This window comes from Pagrus pagrus (genome assembly GCF_965226575.1).
Source record: "Pagrus pagrus genome assembly, chromosome: 24".
Lineage (NCBI taxonomy): Eukaryota > Metazoa > Chordata > Actinopteri > Spariformes > Sparidae > Pagrus > Pagrus pagrus.
This window is the reverse complement of record NC_140206.1, coordinates 5,569,747-5,586,644: the sequence shown is the minus strand read 5'-3', so window position 1 is coordinate 5,586,644 and position 16,898 is coordinate 5,569,747. Positions and strand designations below refer to the sequence as shown.

The window sequence follows — 16,898 nt, the reverse complement described above, 5'->3', positions numbered from 1 at the left end:
TAAAAATTTAACAGATGGTGTCTTTAATTAAGGCGAGGACGCTCTGGAGTTGCAGCGCGCCTACTTTGACCCGACTTCTTAAGATCAACATTACAGAAGTTGCACTGGAGGGCGAGAAATCTGCAGCGCACCAACGCTTTCATGCTCAAAAGGACTTGCAGATGAAGACCAGCTGCATCAAAAAAGGTCCGCAGTGTTCTCCGAGCGCCCTTCCTACCCAAAAAGCTCTCCCTCGAACGGGCTAATGTGTGGATATAACATTTTGCTCTCGCTTTTCTCTCGCTCCCGTGCTGCGCTTAATCTCCTGTTTACCCCGACTGTTGGTTATGTAAACTGGCATAGGCAACATCGTTTGCTATGCAGCGCTCTCCCTCCGTTGCAGCTGCGTTTCCCAGGCTTTTTCATTTCGATCATAAATAATACAAAACCGTCCAATGGCAGAATATGAGCTTTCTGAAGTCGCTGCTATTAATACTAATAAGGACGATGGGGTGCTTTAAGTAAACACTGTTTATGAACAGAAACCCCCGATTCCTTTCTCTTCCTTCTCCCTCTTTTCTGTCTATTAGCTCCCTCTGAGCACTGAGACTCAATTAGTAAGCACATCTAGTCCCACTATAGTCATTTACAGGGGGGGGGCCTCCTGCTGCAGAGTAACGCTATTTGAACTATTTCCAGTTATATTCACATACAGCTACTTGTTCAGAAAATCTATATTAGGTCTGCCCGCTTGAATCACTGTCAAAAAAATTATGCTTCCCATTTGCTACGGAAAGGAAAATTTAATTGATACTCACTCACTCCCTTCCTAATGTTGAACTCACATAATAGACAGATTATCTTGAACATTAAGCACTCTTCCCGACAGGACTTTGCACATTATCACCCTCGCCAGACAGCAAAGGGGGGGGAGGTCATTGTTAATTTGGCAACCGCTGTATAACCATTTGTCAATGTGTTACAAGTCTCCTTTATAGCTGATCTTCCAGTGAAGCCTGCTATCGCCGCCAGGAGACGGGGGTTGGGCTCCATCCCGGAGGCCTGTAGCAATTATACTTACAGCTGCCCTGTACACCTGTGACATAGCTCGGCGATGACAGCTCATCGCCCGACAGACCGCCGCTGTTTAATTGCGGCGTGTCACCTTGACGGGGTTGTTTTACCCACACAACCCTCTGCAGCCAAGGACTGCTCGAGATTCGTCTTTTATGTGTTGTTTTTTTTGTTTGCAAGTTATTCTCGTTTAAACCGTGAGACCAATATAGTTTGTTGATGTATAAAGTGACATTCTTCAAGGGTGTGCTAGGGAAACTACCTGAAAATGAAGAATTGCTCCACCTAAATTGTTATTGGAAACTAAACAATACAGTTTCATATCAGCGAGCTAATATATCTGCCTGAGCGGGCTGCAAACTTTGAGTACAAACACAAGAATACAAATATGTAGGCCTGAAAATTTAAACATCTGGTCGCTGTAGTTCAGCCTGGGCTGCAGTGGATGTATATATGTTTAATGTTGGAAAAGGACAGCGTAGATTCAACCTTCAGTGAACAACATAAATATCTGCCGTCTGTAGTCGTTACACCGGTAAACCTGCCTATTCTAGCACAGTAGCGTGTAACGTCCTGATCAAAAGTTCACTTTAACTGCCAGAATAAATGATCGTGTGATGTTTTCCATTAATTCAATGGTGTAAAAGTAAAGTGTAACTTCTTACCTTTCCAACTGAGTATCGTTTTAACCATTTACTTCAGCTACGTCGGCAGAAAGACGCCATCACCGGTGATTTAGCACTGTGTAAAGGCTCGTCCCTGAGGCGGACACAGTTACCTCCACTGAGCGCTGCTGTTTTGAGGGGGATATTGTGTTGTTCTTCAGTCGGACCAAGCAAACAGACAGGAACTGCCTTTCTGTCCTCCTGTGAAAATACAGACACAAGTTTAAGGGAAAATAGCATCCCCCAGCACAACTTCAGCATTTTTATTGCTTTCTCTATATTGTATAGTAGCCTAAGGTGTGGAAACGTGAAATATGAATTGTGTAGAAGATGTATTAAATTATGTTTATGGGTTCACTTTGGTGCCAAGTGCCAAAAACAATCCCCACAAAAAGACCAGACAACACGTTATCCAGACTTCGTCACACTTTAGCAATTCTTCATTTCTCGCCGGCAACCATTGATTTTGCCAGCTGTAGCTACTTGTAAAATTACAAAAGTAAAATTACAACTTCCAGCTGATTATTTAATGATCTAACTGATGAATTAAAAAAAAAACCCTGAGGGCTAATTTGTTAGCCACATACATGATATCGTACTAAAACACTGAGGCTAAACTCAGGCTGCATGTTCCAAGCAAAAAGTTAGCATCTTTAGCTGTTAATGATCCTTGTGGACGATATGGGAACATAGAAACAACATTGTTTTTGTGTTGAGCTCGTAAGTCTTATTCTTATATGTATGATCAGTAAAATCCAAGATCACACTTGATTCAAACACCACTGATTGGCTGGTTAGCTTACTTGGACAAGTAAGGTAAACATTGGATTAGCCTAATGCGTTATCGTTTTCCATTTTCAAACAGTATAACGAGGAAAAGGTTTTAGATTGAGGACTAAACAATGGGTTCAGGGGACTTTCTTCTATCTCTGATACCAAGTTTGTCTGGGTTGCTGGAGTGTAAACGTTCCCAAACGAAAAAGAAGAGGAATGAGCCGCTAACGTTAGCCTAGACTTCCAGGTTTCCAACGAAGGGTGAAAACACTACAAAGTGGATGTGCAAGAAGTTAAAAAGGCTTTTTTAATATAATCAGTAACCGAACAAAATCATGTAGTCAGAAATACCCCTCGCCTTTGGACAATTGCAGGTCCAACTGAAAGGTCAATTAGCTATTCATTTATTCACTTTTGTTAGCTCGGAAGTCAGAAGTTGTTTTATGATTTTCATTTCTATTGCATTTCCACACCAGTAGCATGAAAATCCTCTTTCAAACCTCTGAAGTGCGTCTGATCCGAGCTGCAACAGCGAGGCAGACAGTGTTATAAAGTGTTTATCTGTTCCTGTATTAATCTGCCGCTTTACGCTCTTCATCACGTCAACGCTAATTCGACATCATTACTCCGACGTGTTATATTGCTCCTTTTAACGTCAGATGGTGTATTTACATTCTAATAACATGGAAAAGGCCCCCGTTGTTGCGTAATGTGCAATTACGTTTGGGAATGTGCCCATTATGCTGCTTCCATAATGTGTTTAAAGATATGAAGCATACATCACACTTATCTCCCACCATGAGGCGATATCTCCCCTGTCGTGTCATGACTGCACACGATTACGCGCAAGCACGCGAGTGATGTTTACTGAGATCCAGAGGAGAATGAAAGAAGGTTTTCCATCCAACATCAGCAGAAAAGTACGTCTAAGAAACAGATTTTTAGCTGCAATTTAAGACATGGTGAATAATTTCCAAGATCATAAAAGTCTCAACGGAGCTGTAAAAATATTGACAGCTCGCGGTGGTTTTTGGATTTTAATCTTTTCCGCCTCCATTTAACCCGAGACTGGTCAGAGCTGCGGTGATTTCAGAGGACTTTTTATGGCTTAAATAAGAAGTCTAGGTAATCTGTAAGTCATTAGTATTCATAAAAGGTACAGATACAGTAACTGGACTTTCTTGTATGGAGGGCTAAAACTGTCAAAATCCAAATGAAATATATAAATAAATGAACTCAACACACTAAATATACTATTATTATTATTATTATTTATGCATTTCTGTTTTAATTTGCTTCTATAATTAATTACCTCTGGATATTTCCCATAAGGTTTTCAAATGTATGTATTCCTTTATAAAACTTTTTTTTAATGTTTTTGTTTATGTATTTATGAATCATTTCCCCATTTGCATTGTTCCCCTATTTATTACCTTAAATCAATTTATTTCCTTACTTTCTTTTTGCACTTTTCTTTGAAGGGAGGGGTAAAGATAGACCACTGCTGGCACAACATAGAAATAAATACAGAAATAATCTGTTTTAAATTGTTGTTTATTAGTTATGAATACTAACTGATAAACACCTAATACGGAAATTTAAATGGAAGGTAAATAAATAAGGGAATTAATACAAATTCAATTAATACAGTGGAAAATTAAAACAAATATCAATTCATGTCACATTTTATTAATTTATTTTTTGAATTATTCAAAAATTCTTTACTTTTAGAATTTTTTTAATGAAAAATATTTTATTTTTTGGTGCATTTAATTTAATTTATTCATTTATTGAGTGATTTATTTTTGATTTAGTCAGTTTTGGTCCTCCATAATTCTTGTGCTTTATCATTTGGAAAAGATTTTTTCTTATAACACCTTTTACTAAATTGTTTTTATTCAGATTAATCCGATACTATGCAAAACAAAAGGCTCATTATCGGCTCAACTGCAACCAAACAAATAAAATCTTAAACTCACAACTTTTTAAATCTGTGAAACGTTGAACATCTTGAAAAGATGCCCATTTGTTGTAAGAGCACACATTTTCTCAACACTTTTGTGGATGTAAGATCAGCGTTTTTCCACTAGCTTGAGTCAACACCTGTGGGATAAACCATCTCCATGCCTGAGGCTCAAACTAAAAGTCTGGAGGGTAAGACAGAGCCGAGGAGTCCTATCTGCAGCCGGCCGATGAAGACACTCGGTCCAGACTGTAGCTGCAGATTACCATGAAGACGAGGAGGAGGGAGGAAAATGAGACGAGAAGACAACTTCCCGTGAGGCAACTTTTCCACCCAACATAGTAATCAGGAGGCAGCAGAGTAAGAAAACAAGAGAGGGAAATAGAGAGAACAGGCCAAATCGAGGTAAAGGTTGGGCACAACAGCCTGAGGCACTCTGTCGAGGGCAGCTGCACAAAATCACCTCTGAGAGGGAGAAACAAGGAGCAGGAGAGACAGAAAGTGGATGGTAGCTTAAGCTATCGACTTAATATATCGTAACAATACTGCTAGATGCTCCAGGTTTTTTTTAAAAAGTTCTGTACGACACATAAGAAACGCCTCCATCAATGTAAAGACCAAACTATGTGTCTACGCCTCATTCTGTGCGAGATCACACCAGCAGCCGTTTGGCAGTCGTCTTTATGCTGAGTCACGCAACAAGCTGTTTACTGAGAGGCTCCACGAGGCTGACATGACATGAATGCACAAATATGTTCTGGTCTTTAGGATTGAGATCTGCACTGGGGGCCGTATGGTTGTCTTACAATCTGTAAACTACTGCAGAGCTTTGATAGTTCGGTTAGATTTTCTGAAAATTAAAGTATTCATATTTTAAATGAATGGCTCTGTCTGTCTCGCAGAATGCTATTTCCCCGAGATACGCAGGAATGTTTGCTCTGATTTTTTACGGTATGTGCCTTTATTTTTTTTGGTAACATGACTATAACACTATTATTGTAATTGTCATGATTAAATGATTTGCTGTTTAATGGACCAGTATGAAAGAGCAAAGCTTCCAAAAATAAAATACAATAATGTAATCAAAATCAAATTCAATTTAAAAATCCCATTTTATTGCTTATTTGTTGTTGTTGTTGTTGTTGTTGTTGTTGTTGTTGTTTCATAATGCACCATTACAGCACAGCCAAAATACAAATGTTAAATTAAAAAGTCATTTTTAATGCCATCAAAGCAAAACACTGCCAGGATAACAGCGACACTGAGAGTAAAACTGATTCTGGTTTCATCTTCGTCTAAACTTCAAAATAAAATTTGTAATAAGATTTTCTACATTTTAGCTAAATTCGAAAGTGTTTTAACGGTCGTTTCTCACGGTCATCTCAATAATGATACGATGCACCCAACTTTCTGTCGAAGTCAACCATGACAATGGCTTAGTGTGTCACCAAAAGATGAAAAAACACTCCTCACCTTGTCGTTTTGGGCCTAAAACAAGCAAATTAGCGCTTGTTTTTCCAAAAGACTAGAAAACAAAGCCTCACGCACACAGATGAAAAACAATAATTCAGTTTAAATGATTCTGTTTTAATAATCGGCCTCCCTGGACTCCCATACGCCATCATATCTCATTTCTTAACGCTGCCTCTCTCACAAACAAACTCTTCCAGGTAAACACGCACCTGTCCGTCCACCCACGCACACACCCTCCCCCGCACAAACACACATCCGCCTCCACAGCTTCGCGGCTGGCAAGTGCTTCTTTTTTTGTGTGGCTTACTGAAGGTTTTCACTGAGAGATATCCGACTTTTCTCTCTCTTTCTTCCTGCGCTGACCCCCTTTGCAACACACACACACACGCACACATGCACCCACACACCTACACACAAACACACACACAGACTGGCCTGAGGACAGAGATGGAGAGCTCTAATTTCCACAGGGCCCGCAAAGTCTCTCCATCCCTCTAAACTCAATCTCCTCTCTTTTCTCTCCTCGCACTAAAAGTACACACACTTGCAGAATTACCACGTCGACTCACACACACACACACACACACACACACACACACACACACACACATTTTCAAACATGTGCACTCGTGAAAAGCCTGGAAGGAATCTCTTTACTTATCTTAACTCACAACTTTCATATTATTTTACTAAATGTACCTCTTTAAAGCACCACACACACAAAAATCCTTAAATCACCCAGACAGGAGGTGGGAGAATGATGAGATTTAATGCTGTTTAAACCACGTAATACTCCTTTATCGTGCTCTGCTGGGCTCTGGTAGGGTTTGTAAGCGATCCATTTTGCGCATGTGTCAGCAGTGAAGGGTTGAAACTGGGTTGTGAGGGAACCAAAACTAACCACATTGTCCCCGGTTTGATTCCTCGCCACAGCTAACGCACATCCATCAGTCACTTCCTGTCCACCGGACCCTCACCTACCCGCTCACTCCATCACACGTCGCTGCGGATAACAGCATCAGCTAAATCCCGAACATGTACGGAGGCCCGGAGACGTCCAGATGGTCCACAGCAGCTCTGTAATTTGTCAAAGAAAATGATGCTGAACGGTGTGAAGAACTTGAGCAAATACAGACAGAGTGCGTTTCTGCTCTTTACTTGATGTGAAAATGCTGTTAAATGATTACCATAAAAAATAATTAAGCCGACAACTAATTCATCTTAATACGGTTATTGTGCGTACAGCCTGTTTAGTTGTTTGAGAAATGTCTGTGTTGCCAAGAGTTAGATACGATGATTCAAACCACTCTCACATGTGTATGGCTAAGCATGAAGCTAGACCCAGCAGGTGGTTAGCTTAGCTTAGCTTAGCTTAGCTTATCTTAATTTAGTTTAGCGCATAGGCTGGAAGCGAGGGAAACAGCCTGCCTGACACTGTCAGCTTTCTAAAACTGTACATAATAAACAAACAAGTTATAGCCACTATTATGTAAAAACTATGGCACCCTCTAGTGGTACACGGAGGAATCACAGAAATATTTTTGGAGAATTACGAGCTGATCTCAAACTTTGATGGCAAGATAATGAGCGCAGGTAAAATAAACGGTGCAAAAACAAGACAAACTTGACTCCATATGGGAACTATCAGGAAGAGAAGCATGTAGCAATAGGAGAATATTGTTATATTGAACAGTTAAGGAGATACAACTCAACAACAGTCGTAATGGAGGTACTTGGTCACCTAATAGGCTAATTTCAAGGTGGTATACAGTGTAAAAAGAAACGCTTAGCTATAGTTTGTTAATTAGTGAGCTTGTTTATGCTGATAGTCGGTTTTAATAAGCTTTGGACAGAGCTAAATCCACCTTTTTCTATTATTTATGCCAAGCTCAGCTAACCTCCAGCTAGGTATAGCTTCTAATTTAGCACACAGACATTAGAAACATATGTGTTGAAGGCCTTACTCCTGTCTCCACCTGCTGTGTCTTGTCGTCCCCCGACGTCACAGGTCACAGTCTTGATCAGAGCTGCTGTAAATCGCCTCCTTACTGTATCCCCTTGTTTGTACCTATAAAAGTGCAAAATATAGTGACGATCTTGTACATTTTGGTGCTATTGTCCTTAATAACATTGAACCATTAACTGTATGAAGAAATGGACGACACAACAGCTCCCCAAAATATCTATATTGCCCCCTGGTGGCAAAACTACAGTAAAAAACCTTCAATCAATATTTCCCAGAGATGGTTTCTGTTCTCTTGAGTCGGTTTCAGGACATGGCTCCAAATAACTTCACCAACACAAAATGGCAGCACTTGTATCCAGGATATTTTGGCTTACTTTTTGTACGGTGGCAGGAAGTGGAAACCATCTTTATGTCAATACATTGACCATGTCTGTCCTTTCAGCTCGTCAAACTGGCAAAACTTTATCCCTGAACATTCTTACTTCCTGAACAGAACCTGCGGCTGATTCTGACTCTATAAGGCCACTGTTATCCGTCGGGTCGAATTTCTGAAGTGGACTTCTATCTCCATTTGGCTAACTGGGACCTCTGCCTACATTTTCCACCCCATCAAGCAGGCAGCCAAACACTTTTAAGAAGCGAAAGAGACACCTCAGATGTTACTGACACAGAAAGACGCAGAAAAAGTCCTCTTTGGTGTCTCGCCCTTTGACTCTGAGCGCTTTGATGCGGCCGAATGGAGCAAAGGGGGCGCCCTCCCCGCCGCCGCCGCTGCCTCGCTGCATCCGCTTTCATCTGAGAGTGATGTTTGCCTGTGGAGGGAATGTGAGAAAAGGCACTGTTAGCTATAGTTACTTTTATGTCCTGAAAAGCTGTGTTTTAATTAATGAAACCACTGGAGGCTGGGACGGGTTACTGCTGTGATGACTCAAGATGAGCGTGTGCTCTTTTTTTCATCCTTCTTCCTTTTTATGTGTGGATTTACTCTTGAAGCATAAGAAAAAATGGCGTCTTACAGGTCTGGTGTGTGTGCGCTTGTGGCTTTGTAAATGTGTCAGTGTGTTTGTCCTAGCGGCTCCTGCAGTGACTGAGTGTCTCTAATTGAGTGTGCTGCTCACTCAGACAGGAGGTCTCAGACAGTGTTGACATTCAGGCAGTGGAAGGCCACCATTGGGGATGACAGCTGATCATTCTTCCAGCCAGCACCCTAATTACGGCGAGATGGAGAGAGCGGAGAGAGGAGGCATAAACAGAGAGCGAGAGAGAGAAGGCTTTTTTAAACAACAAACAGGTTCCGGTTTCCTCCTGTCCCGCTGTTTCGTCCATTCATAATAAGTGCCCCCCCTCCTCCGGGGTAGAAAAGCACCCTGCTGCCTTCCTGCTCTCTGACTGAGCTCCTGTGACCACACCGCCTCCACCAACTCCCTCAACCTGGCATCTTTTTCGCACCACTTTCCCAATTATACCAAAGCTCCTGAGTGTGATTTCATTGTCGCCGGAAAGCTATCTCCTTCTTCACGTCTCTCTCCGGGACAACACACATGTTGAGAGACGTGCACGCACACACTCTTTGATGTATGGAGTCAATCAGACTTCATTGGACAGTGTTGTGATAGCCTCAGGATATTAGCAAGCTTGGCCCGCCGCTCGCCCAGATGATAAACTCTTTATGTGTCCACAGGCTTTTGTGGAGCAATAACAGCATCTCTGGCCTTTCTCACCCGCCGCCATCCATTTCAGTACAACTCAAAATGTGAGTGGTGTAGCAGACGCCGCTCGGAGCGCCATCCGAGGCTTCCCGGGGAATGTTGATGAACAGGCGAGGAGGCTGCACAGGATCAGGTGAACGACTCACATTTTTACATTTCTTATTCAGCAGAAGCCGCCTAAACACATCTTTATCCTGACCCTGTTAAACCTTTGATTGTTTAACCCAAACATGCACTCGTGTCTAAGGCCTTTTCTACCAGAGGAACATAACAACCCATGATAATAGGTTGTGCTCTTGTTACCTCATCTGTTTGTTTGTTTGTTTGTTTGTTTGTTGCTTTATTGGTTTGTTGGTTGGTTGGTCAGTTTTTTGGTTGGTTGGTTGGTTGGTTGGTTGGTTGGTTGGTTGGTTGGTTAATTGGTTTGCCATTTTTTTGGTTGGTTGGTTTATTAGTTGGTTGGTTTGTCAGTAGGTTGGTTGGTTGGTCAGTTTTTTTGGTTGGTTGGTTTATTAGTTGGTTGGTTTATTGGTTGGTTGGTTGGTTGGTTGGTTGGTTGGTTAGTTGGTTTGTCAGTCGGTTGGTTGTTGGTTGGTTTATTAGTTGGTTGGTTTATTTGTTGGTTGGTTTATTTGTTGGTTGGTTTATTGGTTGGTTGGTTGGTTGGTTGGTTTGTCAGTCGGTTGGTTGTTGGTTGGTTTATTAGTTGGTTGGTTTATTTGTTGGTTGGTTTATTTGTTGGTTGGTTTATTGGTTGGTTGGTCATTGTTTTGGTTGGTTGGTTGGTTGGTTGGTTGGTTGTTGGTTGGTTGGTTAATCAGTTTTTTGGATGGTTGGTTTATTGGTTGCAGTTACTAGTTACAGTTTATGATGAATACTTGAGACACATGATGAGTTTATGAAATATGATTTATGATTATAGATTAATCTACCCATCAGTGTGTAAAGCAGCTTTCTGCATTGAGTACTTTTACTTGTAAACATCTCTCATGATACTTAGGTAAGAACTACTTGTTACAGTTGTTTTTTTACAGTGCAGTACTGTGCTTTTATTGAAGCTAAAGGTCTGGATACTAATAAAAAAGAGGATGACAGTGACAAATGGGGATGGATTCCTTAAACTAAGCATCAAAAGTTCACTTATACTTGATCTTCTTCACATGGTTATGGATAGATCACACATCTGTTGCACTTGCAAGCACGCTCAAACACACACACACACACACACACACACACACACACACACACACACAAAAGCATGTTTAAATTAAAAAGACGTTGAGCACACACACACACACATGCCATGCATCTGCAGGACTCCACTTGAGATTCATAAGCATTTAATGAGTGTCTCGTGGGTGGCAGCATGTCTGACCTTGCTCACACCCCTCTCTTATTGTCACACACCACACAGGACGCTGCTGACTGTGGCGTGACAGCGAGGTGACAACTCTGTTTGCGAGTGTGTGCGCCTGATCACACATCTCACACACACATACGTTGAGCGTATGCACGTAAGGAGCGGGCCGATGGAGATGTTCGTGTGTCGGTATTCGTCTATATGTGTGTGTTTATGTGCGCATGTGTGATTGTTCAACATGGTTGTCAAGTGCTTGAGCGGGCCAATCTCTCATCTGCCATCCGCTCAGATCAACTGACGTGCAGCCAAAGCAAACAGACATAAAGACAGAGCGGAAGGCATCACTATGCAGCGCAGCGGTGCAGTTTGTCCTGACCCTGTCTGGGGCCCTCTCCTCTCCGCTGATTCTAATGAGCTCCCGCGGGATTAGACTTAGGCGGCCAGCGTCCCAATGAGGCGCGGGGGGGGTGGTGGTGGTGGAGGAGGTGGGGGATATCAATACACCCACACAAACACTCGCACAAACACACGCACACAAACAGTGGATTCACCTCGGCATGCAGACACTAACTTGTTTGAGCAGGAAGGTGCTGCATGGTACTGTATCCACTGTAGCTGAGGAAATTGATTTTTACAGCACATCCGTGCAGTTAGACGAGACGTTTTTCTAACATGAAACTTTAGGCTGGATCACAGAAAAACTAAAAGCTTTACCATGAGCTTCAAGTCATTCTGTGATGTTTTCTAACAGATACGGAGCAACAGGATTCATTTGAGGTAGCGTCTTTGCCACCAGGGATATATTCACTCTGCTTGTTGCTCAGTTTTTGGTCTCCACCAACTCCTGAAGAAAATATCTGGCTCAACAGCTTCTGTCGCCAACTTTGTCTGCCATTTGTTGCTAGGCTGGTGGTGCACGGTGGGTTTTTACTGGTTTGTAATTGAAACCAGCTGCATCCTATGCTTGAAAAGTATAAAAAATAGTGAAGTTGCGGGACGGAAAAGCAAAACAATGAGCTGAAAGGTGCTAAAAACCACTGACTGTACAAAATATGGATGAGGCACAGGTTGCACGATGGGATGGGAACACGTCAATTCAAATTTTTTCCTCGACGTATCAAAAGTTCACTCTAAATGTGTTTGACAGTTTGATGGAAACACAACTATTGAGTTTGTCAAATTTGCTGTCATGATATAATGTTTGGAATCAACCTCTCGTGTCCTTGCACCCCAATAAATGGCCGATAAACAACCTAAAATAATGATGTTTTGATGGTTGTCACTTCAGGTTTGCATTTTTCATGATGGACAGCTAAGCAAAGTAAAGCTCTGACCCCGTGTGGTTTCGATATTTTACTTTTTTGAGGGTGAAAATGCAATCACGGACATTTTTCCAGGACGAGTCACTAAGGTTACTAGCCTTATTATTTTTACTTTTTTATATGCTGTGCATGCTTAGAGAACTGTGATGTGATTTAAACAGCAACATTGGGTATCAACATCCAAAATATTCTTTTTTCGTTTTTTTCAATACCACTGTAAACTTATTCTTATCTCCTCTAGCTGTACTGCAATTGCAGCAATTTTTGGATATAACGATAAACAAATTAGTGTCACCTTATGTCTGTGCAGTTGCATGAAACTTGTAAACCTACACAATCTGAGTTGAAACAGGTGTTGGAGTAGGACATTTTACCTTGGATTACCTTGGATGTTGTGCTTAATTAGAGCCAAAAAACAAGAAATATATTCGATTTCATCCCTTCAGAAAGTCACAAGCAAGAAAAAAAGTTTGGTATTTTGTGCTCAAGTTCACAACTCTCTGGAGTTTAACTGCCATCAAATTAGTCTCCTCTGAACTCAGAGCCATATCAGCTGCAAACACCTATCTACCGCTCTGTTTTTAAAGTCATGTTCTGTCTTCTTGTGACACAAAACCCTTATTTGCCTGCAATTTCCCTCATTGGTATCAAAGGTTAAATGCTAAGAGGGCTGATCAGGTATTGTCTGTGCTAGACAAGCTCATTAATGTGTCACAATTCATTATCAGAGCCTTGTCCTCACCTTGTCAGGTGGCTAATGGGAATATCAATCATAGGCTTCCCCATCACGACCCTTCTCACATCTTTGCGGCGCATCTCGCCTCTGTTGACTCCTCATCCCGAAATACCACCAGGCCCAAACAGATCTGTCTGGAACAAATGTCAAACACAATTCGGCTCAGGAGTAAACACCCGCAAACATGGCTGACATACAGAGTGCCACTCTTCTTACTTTCCACATAGCCGAGGTGCCGCCGCCGCTGCTGTTTTACAGATGTTTTCCAGCTGTCGTATTCAGACTCGTTTGTTTATTGTGACAAGGTGATAAGCCTTTGTGGACAAAGGAAAATTATGGGCTTTTATTGATGCCTGTAGGCGAGACTGAGTGCTCGCAGCAACAAAGGTGAGAAGAATGCGTAAGTGGGAAACATCAGTATGCAAATACAATAAAACTGAGCAGTGTAAAGAATAAGATTAGCTCAGACGAGACCGAACAAGGTAAGATAAAAAAAAAAACAAGGTGCACAAGAGACAGACCACAGGAGTGGGTAGAAACAGGATACAGGTAAAGAGAAAAACATGTAGTAACAGCAAAGAATCAGAACTAGAGAAGATCACTATGTGCAGTGTACTGTACACTGTAAAAAACAAAACATGGAAAAGGCTATAAATTAGATTAAATAACAATGTTTCATACCTGCATGATAGCTTAAGTATAAATAAATTGAATATGTATAATATATATCAATGTTATTTTGTATTTGATTTTAATTTTAATATAATTTTCAATATGTTTGATTTTTCAAAATAATTCAAGTTGATTTCAATTGTATTTGAATTTAATTGAATTTTCAATGTTTGAATAAAACGTTCAACATAATTTTTTTTAAATAAATAATTCTTAAATTAGTTTTACTTGTTATTATGTCTTGTTATTTATAATCAACTATAGTCAAGTGTATTTTTAATTTCTTGTTTGATTTGATTTTTAAATTCAGTTTCCCTTTGAAATTTAATTTAATTAAGTTTCAAATAATCTTTTTAAATTTTAAAATTTTAAATGTAATCAAATTTATAATCACATTTTCTTTTGTTTTCTTGAAACAACAGACAATAGAGAGTAACGATGAGATCACTTCCTATCCATGTCCTCGAACACAAAACAAACAAACAAAACAACAACAAAGAATAAAATACTATTAAATATTGTTCTTCAGCAGATGAAGTAGATCCCCATCAAAAGATCTTCATGTGTTCAGTTTATTCCTATTGGCCCTGAACACCACACAGATGTTGATAATGGGGGTTGCAACAGGTGCAGCAAAACGGATGTTAACCAAACTTCATTTGAAAAACATGCTTTTTAAGCTAGATATAGTATATTTTTGACTGTTTAGCCTGTTCTGGGGTCCTTATCACACATCTTTTCCTCCACAAACTTCTGTCCTGTGTCATGCTGTGTTGACGTCGCTCGACTCTGTAGCAGGAATCAGACTGAAGCTTAACATTTGTGTTTTTGTGAGTGAGATTCAGGCCGAGCCAAAAAATTAGCGCTTTTGACGCCTCTCCCTGAGACTGTCTGAGTGAACACATTCATTAAGAAATTAAAGGTGTCAGAGACCTTGTATAAACAGTTTAATTCCTCCTGAGTCCTTTAAACAGACATAATAATACAGAAAAGGTAAAAGTTAGACTATCAATGAGAAGTATATTGGGTTTTTTTTTTTGACATTTTATCCTCTGATGTGAAGTTAAATTAGCATTTTGAATTAATGTTGATGTAAATGATTCTGTGTAATTAGCAAAGACTGGTAATTATAACAGCAAATCATGCAGTCCTGATGTATTAATTCCTTTTTTGCATCAGTGCAGTCTGTCATTACGGCACCTTTACATGAAAAATGGAAGAAAAAGGAGCTAATTGTCAAAGGAAAAAGTAAACTGTAGAGACAATGGTAGCTGCTCAGGAGGCCAATTCAGAACTCCCTAAGCATTTTTTCCATTTTTTCTTCTCTCCTCTCTCCATTTTCTCCTCCGTCTCCACCTTTTGTTTTCCACCTGATATGGAGCCGAGGGTGAGAGGAGTTCATCGACTCGGACAGCTCGATCGTAAGGCGTCGCCTCCAAAGCCTCTTTTGCTCTCAAATTGCCTGTAATTTCATTTTTGTGTGTAAATATGTGTTTCTTGTCAGGTGCGTGGCGGCGTGGAGGAAAAAACAGGCACGCAGACAGCTCTGACAAGCAATTACACCGACGCTTGTTTGGGAGGCAGGTCGGGATGAGCTCTGGTCCGCTGCCGGGGCACAAGATTGAATGCTCAGGAGACGGAGAAAGAAAATGGCTGCGGGGAGAACGCTGCTGAGGCGACCACGGGCGCAACGCTGGCTTTTTATTGTCTTCTAATTGATTGAGCGTGGAGAGATGGAAGGAAATGATTCGACACAAATCAAGCAAATAAAACTGTGACACGACGCCGCGGTTGTTTATGATTCTGCTGCAAAGCATGGTGTTTAGTCTCATCATTAGCATATTTTTTGGGATGAAAAGCAGATTGGCCTTTAACTCCAGAAACAAGCTTTAGATCTGGAGTAACAAGAGCTTGATTAACTATGAAAAGACTGTTGGCGCAGCAAGTATTGATTAGTTAAACACCAAATAATGCTCTGTGTGAAGATTATAGACCTCCTGATGTGGCCCGATGGAGGGAAACAAATACATTTGATTTATTAGAAATAATTACAAAGAACTATGAATTATGTCAACCTTACTGCTAATAATACAGCAGTATGTTAAAAACAAGACATTATGCAGTGTATACTGCTTCGTCTGGGGCTTTTATTTTGAAATGTGAGCTGAATAAAAGTTTGCTGTTGTGTTATTACATTACTATGTTCGTAAGTATTATGAGCACAACTTACAGCCCTCAGCTTCAATATTTATGAAGTGTATCTAGTTTTTGGTCTCCCGTGACCCAATCAGCCCACAAACCTCAAGTAAAACTTCACATCTGTCCTTGGATATACTCGAGTGACTTAAACTCACCTTACATTCTGTCTAAACACAGTCGAACAGTGCTGATACGTCTGTAGAGTATATTTAATTTGGACACAACAGTGGTGTTCAATAAAATACCTGGAAGAAATCCTCCATCTGTCAATTTTCTCGACCATAAAAAAAAACGATCTGACTGCAGTTTTTTCCCCTATAGGGCATGGCGTCACGCCAAGGCCACGGCCCTCACAGCCATCCCGCCATCAAAGCTGATGTCACCCCGGCAGTCTGTAGCAGTGCAGCAGACCGAGCTGACAGTGGTTACATCTGATACGTAACCTTCCCACGGTGCGCACATATGTCGATGTCAGAGTCGCCTCACCCCTCAGGGAGGGGGAGTCCCGGGAGGAAGTGAGACGGCTCTGTGGGAGAGAGTACAGTCGGTCCATTCAGCGATGTTCCATTAACTTGATTAATGGCCTAATTACTGCCAGTAAACACTCCTCGGAGATAAGAAGCAGGAAGGAGGAGGAAGGTTGGGGCAGGACCAAGGACCAAAGTAGCTCATGGTCAGCCAGGTACAGTCGTTCTTTTGTGTTTAGGGAACACAAACCGGACATAGGGCTCTTTTTTCTGTGGTTAATGACTACGCTCATTAGGTTCAATCAGCCACGTGAATGCCTTAGTAGGGGTATTGTCTTTTGCGGAGTACAGAACATAGACAGTGTTCATCAACACTAGTTCAGTTCGGGAACATGTACCTTGTATCAATTTCAAGGGAGTCGATGTCAGCAGTTACACTCTTAATGGGTGGCGTCACAGACAGAACGGCTGCTCTCTTAATCTGCTCCGACCACTGTTGAGAGAAATCTCAATCGTTAACGTTTTAACCCCAAACATAG

At 41.1% G+C, this 16,898-nt stretch overlaps 1 protein-coding gene across 1 annotated transcript in view; it reads left to right on the top strand.

The window, feature by feature from the left end:
• The window catches only part of LOC311253432 (receptor tyrosine-protein kinase erbB-4-like), a 305,493-nt gene extending 290,235 nt beyond the window's left edge, over positions 1-15,258 (top strand). Inside the window, exons 27-29 of the transcript XR_014621681.1 lie at positions 11,018-11,046; positions 15,075-15,114; positions 15,198-15,258. The gene's annotated coding sequence lies outside the window, so the exon portion shown is untranslated. The remainder of the gene's footprint in view (positions 1-11,017; positions 11,047-15,074; positions 15,115-15,197) is intronic.
• Positions 15,259-16,898: the final 1,640 nt, after the last annotated feature.